Raw genomic sequence first — 6,860 nt, forward strand, 5'->3', positions numbered from 1 at the left:
GTTTCCCTGCAGTAGCGACCGGGCTGTGAGACTGACTCTAGTACTCAAGAAAAGAAATCTTTCTCTTTCCTGGCTTTCTTGGCAAGTGTGAAGTTCAAGAGAGATCTGGAGTACCTACTTTACTCATCTTTGTCTTGTCCACATCTCACTTCACCTCTTCCAGTGACTCTGCTTCCTTTAGAAGATTTCACCTTTAGCTGCAAGGTCCCTTCAGCAATCTGATAAGGGCCTTCCAATAAGACATTCCTCCATATATTTCTGTCATCCAAGTGTTAAATGGGAATAGGTAAGACTCTTGTAGCCATGCTGTTTTATCAAAGCAAAAGGCATTTTTAGTTAATTATCAGGGGAGATGACACCACTAACAATCAAGTGTATTTTGAGCTACCTAGAAAGCATTTGGGAATAGGAATAAAGAACAGAGGTTGCATACCTTCAACACCTCATGGTCTCAGGATACTGTCTCACCCCCACTTCAGGAGTAGACAGGGCTCAGATGCAGCAGAGGAAGCAAGTGGCAGTGACTGGGGAACCATTCCTGCCCAGGTAAACTGGGCATTCAGTGCACAGCCAGTCTAGCAATTTGACAAGTGGGTCTCTCCATATAGTGGGTGCATCAGCTCTGTCAGGATCAGGATACCTCATCCCAGCCACCCCAGAATGGAAAGAAGTAGTTTTAATAAGATGGTCTACACTAACTTCTTCTAAATTTTTCCTTTCATAATATCTGAGGCTTTTCAGTGTTTCCACCTTTTCAGGACTTCACACCTGTCCTTACCCTCCCTGTTTAGAGCTTCCCACTATTGACATTTGCTTCAGTTCAAGCTCATCTTCAGCCGTTTCATCCCCTTCCTTGTCCATAATCTTTCCACAATGAAAGTCAGAAAAGTCAGGGTTTAATCTGACTTTCTCAAAACAGTCAGATAAATGTATGTGCTGTAATATGTCCCCTTGCTCGCCTTGTATTTAAGCCCCTTGCACTCTGCAGAGCATATGCTCTACTGATAGACTGCAAGGTGGGAAAATGCTATTACATCTCTTTTTCAGGTAGATCCTGATTGTCAAGACACTTGTCAAGATCACAATATAGACATGAATAGGTACCTGAACTGTTTTCCCCAGCCACAGTCTACTTATTTCTGATTCATCTCTTCCCTTCAAAGAACAGATTACCACTTTCAGACCCCGCTATGCTAACCATCACATCACAGACCATAGATGGAACTCAAATTGCCAGTATACTGCTACAGTCCAAGTAATTCTTTCTCTCACACACTACACCATCCTATAATGGCCAACATATGGCTTCAGGGGGGCCTTGAGATGCCAATGGTGAGAGTTTTAACAGACGGAAAAGGTTTCTGCAAATACCATGATTAACTTCCAAATGGGTGACGTTGCCAATCCCATTTGAAACACAGCACGGCAGGCCAAAACTTAACCCCTGGTCAATATATTTTGGAAAGCAGAGTCCAAAAAAATCCATTTTTCCAGCATGCACTTTATTTGTATGTGTATTTAAGGTCACTTAACATTACAGAAAGCCTACAACTAAGGGTACCTGTAATTTCAGAGCACCGACACTAAACATTTTTTGTCTTCCCAGAGGAGGTTTAGGCACATTTCACTGACTACACACATTTTTTGAAAACTTTGTTGCCGGAGTTGATCATAAACAGGGGAAAAGGGATGCAACTTGTGCCAAACTACTCGTCTCCCTGCTTAAGCAATTTGCTCAGACTCAGTTTCACCACTGGGCTGTGAACAAGGATACCTTTTTCTTTAAAGGAGTAAAAACCACACTCGAGGGCAATAAAAATTGCCACCTCAATTTCCACATACAGTGATACTTACAGCTAATGTAACATCTAATAATATTCATCCTCTCCCCTCTAAAGAGATGTCTTTAGAGAATGTCCCTCAGACCAGAAGGGTCTTTATTAAGAACCTCCCTCTGAGGGCTTTTATTAGCAGAAAAAATTGTAAAGTGTAGCTACCTACTTTTCCCAGAGTTCTGGAAATACCCTGAAAAAAATCAATAGAGAAACACTGCTATTTTGTAAAAATCCATTAACTCTGTTTCTGGCCTTTTGCCAACCATTGTATGCACCGTCTAGACATGGGAACCTACTTGGCAGGACTAGGAAATTGACTTTGCCACCTTCTTCTCAATGGAGCTTGCCAACTTCATTTGTACTGACACACAGAACCAGGGAGAATAATAAAATTGGCAAGAACAATACCAAAGAAATGGAGAGACAAAACCACCCCTTTCCTTCTTCCCTCAATCATTGCTCTGTCTTCATCCCTCTCTCCCTTGCTCCTTCCTCCCTCCCCCGTCCCTTTCTTCCTCTCCTGTCTCTGAAGTGTCCTGGCAAGCCTCTCCAGGTTTCACTCTCTCATTAACAGCTTGCTAAAAGCGCTAAATAAATCACTAAAAGCAAAGCCTTTGGCTGAAAACTGTAAAGCAGTGTATGAGGGAAGGCGGCAAGAAGGAATGCCTCAAAAACCTCTTGAGTTAATTCAGTTTTAGAGACCAAAGGCTTTCCTTAACTCCCACCATAATCACTACTATGACTTTGCCTGGAGTTGAAAAACGCTCAGGAGCAGGGCTGAGCAGAGGTGACTGGATCCATATGGCACAGGAGAAATATTCCCAAATGGAATAATTCCTGGTGGCAGCTGCACCAAATCATTTTCTGGGAGTATGGGCACAATGGATCTGTGGCACTGTAAAATTCTTCCTGCTAAAACTCCAGCCTAGAAAAGAATAGGGAGCAAGGCCAAAGCAGTTAAATCCCTCCAGCACAGAAGATACAGCTCAGCTCCCCTTACCGATGGAAGAGTAAGTGCCAGTAGCAAGTACTTCCCTCTCTAAAAGTCACATTCTTTGGCACAAATTAAGATACTCCTGGGTCACCTGGCCACACTCACTTTGGGTAACAAGGGCTAAGCTAGTGCCGATGATTGCATGTGTTACAGCAGGAGGGTTAGGCTTCAACTTTTCTGCCAGTAGCCAACAGATAAGGATGACAGTAAAATTCAGTGTATACAGGCTTAGGTATTAGAATAGTGGATGTTCCATAAAAAAATAGAAGCGAGACTTTTCAAACATGGACATCAAACCCCAGACTTTGTGATGCTGTCTTCCTAAAATAAAGAAACCAAAAGTTTCAAGTGGTTTTAACAAGCATATTTTCCATCAAATGTATGGGAAAAGCCCCTTAATTTTATACAAGGGAGGGGTAATGTCTTCTGTTTCGTGGCTTTCACATCATGCTGAGCTAGACAACTAAAAATAATGGAGTTGGTTGGGAACTGCCCAGAGAAAATTTTTTCCACTATAAAATGCTGATTTGTTAATTATTATTTTTTGAGGGGTAGTAAGAGAAGGGATCAATTTCAATTGATTACTGGTTTTGAAATGTTCTAGGAAAAAATCAAACTTCTCTTAAGAAACTATTGTGACACTTTAAAGAGTTCATTTTTTGGTTTAAATAAGCTTTCAGAATGAAAGCTTAAGTACCAAAAAAATCAACATGAAATAGCTTTTTAAAAACTGTATACTGGTTTATCCATTCTTACCTGGGCAGAAGGAAAGAAGGCATAAAACTCTTCAGAGATTGACTATCTGCCAAGATTTTGGAGGGGAACAGGAAAATTCCTGTCATTCAATTGGCTTTTACCAGTTTCACTTGTGCAGTGGACACAAGGGCTGGGATCTGCCATCACCAGACATGCAACAGTGCCTGTACACAGCAGTCTGGGAGATATTTACTAGTAAAAATACCTCTCAGGCATGTGCTTGCAACAGATCTGCCTCCACATTGATCTAAAGTCCTCTCCAAACCTTGTTTTCCCATGTTACTACCTTGTTGGAGAGGATGTTTTTGGTGGCTAGGTGCAGGGTGTCAGGCAGGGCTACGCACCAGGGCAGTGCGCCAAAATCAGTCCTACTTAGACAACCCCTAGAGAAAACACATAATGCTATGAATAGATTTTGGTGACAAAGCCAGCCGAGTGCTGCTACTCAAACACCTCATTGTAAATTTGCACAAGGCAAGGAGAAGCTGTATGACTTATGCACAGCCTTGAGCAAAGGACATCAAAGAGATGCACCATACTGAAACAAGCATAAGCAGATTTCCATAGCGCTTCACAGGGAACAAATTACCATGTTTTGTCCTGGGCATGCTTCTGTCATACTCTAAAGCAGACAATCAGCATGATTATGTTTTTAGGAACATTTATAAATGTGCTATTCTAATACTTTGGACCCTGCAAATGGGATCTATAAAAGAAGAATATATGTATTAAAAGATAAATACTAAAGTATATGTTAATACCTGGACAGACCCAGTTCAGAGTGAAAAGGGCTGAAAAGTGGAAGTCAATGGTGTTTGCAAAGAACTGTAAAACCACAGGAAGAAACGAAGACAAGGCATGCCACACTTCATCTGTCAGAAGTAGGACACCCTCCTAGGGGCAATTAGAAACACACTTTTCCCTAGAACCCATTGTTTAAATGGGCTGGAGGCCTCTTTGGATACAGTTGTTTCTGCCTGTACGAATGATAGGGAGAGCTAGGGGGACTACTTTAGAAGACCTTTTGAACAGCTCCAGTTAAATGAGATTCTTCCCAGCCCAGGTGTGCACAGCCCCAGGGTTTCACTCTGTTAGATTTTATAGATGCAGCTGTAACAATTCTAGTAACTGGTCTTATGCTGGGGAAAAAAAAAATTACTGCTTAATGATTAATTAGTTGCTGGTGCTCACAGTCAGAATCACATGCATTGTGCAAGGGATGAGACGAAAAGTAGAGATGGGAGGAAAAGAGAGAAAGACATTATGCAAAGTTGCAAACTGCATGGTAGAAGAAAACAAAATTAATTGGTTCTTATGCTTTTGCTCTGCATCCAGGAGTGTCTTTAGCCTGCATCCCTCTGGGAGAACATTTGGCTCTTGTAACAGCTATTGCTGATTCTGTGATGTCCAGTTTCGCATGTCCTTAGATGCAGCAGAGTCACCTTTCAGATAAGTTTCCCAAGAGCATAGAACAGCCGTTTTCCTGCTCTGGCTGCAGTGGTCACAGCTGACATGGAGCTGCCATTCTCATCCCCCACAAAGTCTCTTCATGTGAACTGAAGAAAGAAATATGGCAGAGAACTCTGGCTTGGTGCAGCACAGGCTGGAAAGAGGCAGAGCAGCACTGCTCTGCTAATGCTGTCTGACATCCCCGTCATCATAGCTCCTCTCCATCACCCCCTGTTAGCGTGCATCTTACTGAAGGTGCGGGGAAAGTCACTTTGCAATAACGTTGCCACATATGAATACTAACCTGGAAGGAGAGGAGATTTACAAAGGAAACTGCTAATATGATTGCAAAGGCCTAATGTGACAAAGCCCCAAAGGGGAAGGAAGAGACAGACAGTAGTTTCCATGCACTTTTTCCATTTCCATCCTCCCTCTCCTACTTCACATTTTGTGCAAAAGGACAAAAAAATAACAGATTTGGATTCAATTTGATGCAAGCCGCTGCTCTGCCTGTTAAGCTGGACACTTAGGTTGTGTCTGTGATGGATAAGCAATAAATATACTGGAAAAAAAACATCCACCCTTGGTTGCTCATTTGCCAGGAGAAGCCCTGAGAATCTGATTTAAAGTAGCTTCAGTTGCACAGCCTATCTACTATTTTTTTTATTACCTTTTGTCTACTATTCAAAGTTACCTCCTCCAAGGGGCTTATTTTCCATTAGGTTATGAGCCTAATCATGAAACAGTAATTCTTCAGGGGCCCAGATAGTGCTGATTATCTTCTAATGAGATAAAGTACCTCTCATCTCTAGGTCACTGGTTTGAAATCATATCTAGGTCCTCAGTGGCTAAGAGTGATCACAATCTGTGATGACAAAATATGTTAATGGTGGCAGCTACTGCTTCCCCAAAGCAAAGCACTTACAGGAAGAACCTGGATGAAAATTTATAACTTAGGGTGGGCTATGATTTTTATCTTTGGTTTCTGCTGGCTTTCATCAGGTCAGCAGTTCATTGAGACAAATTCAAAACTAACCTTCAACTCAGAAAATATGAGCCCAGTAACAATTTGCGAACACATCTTACCCATGTAATTTTCAGGAAATTCTATTAGGTTGAAACTGTTGTGTTTTTTTCAGTATCATACCCATAGTGACATAAACATCAGAAAAGCAATGTTAAAGCATAAATTTAAAATATCAGTAAAAATGAAAATTTCATTTAACATAATTCCATCATTATTCATTACTTTTTGTATATAGTTCTATATGGTGTTATGACAAATCAGTGGAAGTCATGCAGAATATAACATATCATTTTGAAAAGATTTTTTTCAGGATTTCTCATTTCATAGGAAGTTGTAGGAACAAGGGTTTTTTCCCAAGCCTAAGCAAAACAAAAATTCCTAGTTTTCCATGAGTTAAAAACTATAGTTCAATGCCTGCAATATTTGCATGTCTTCTTCATATGTCTGTGTATATGCATATGTACAACTGAAAATATTTTTCAGTCTCATTGAAAAACTGAAGACCAGGAAGAAATGCTAGACATTATACAACAGTAGGTGCAGAAGCTCAAATATAAATAACTTCCATTTCCTTAGTACATACATTTCTTTCAAGATTTATATTAAAATTTGTATTCAGCATAACTGTGCAGTGAATAGGTTTTGAACAGAAAAAAACAAGAAATCTACTATTTTAAGCCTCAGGAAACTGAAAGGAAAACTGAGAAGCAGTAGTTTTCCCCAGTCTAAAGCATGGATGCTTGCTGTCCCATTTGTATCCTGTTCCTCAGCCGGGAGGAGGTGGCTGAGCACCAACACA

The sequence above is a fragment of the Falco naumanni genome, chromosome 5 (genome assembly GCF_017639655.2).
Source record: "Falco naumanni isolate bFalNau1 chromosome 5, bFalNau1.pat, whole genome shotgun sequence".
In the NCBI taxonomy this organism is placed as follows: Eukaryota; Metazoa; Chordata; class Aves; order Falconiformes; family Falconidae; genus Falco; species Falco naumanni.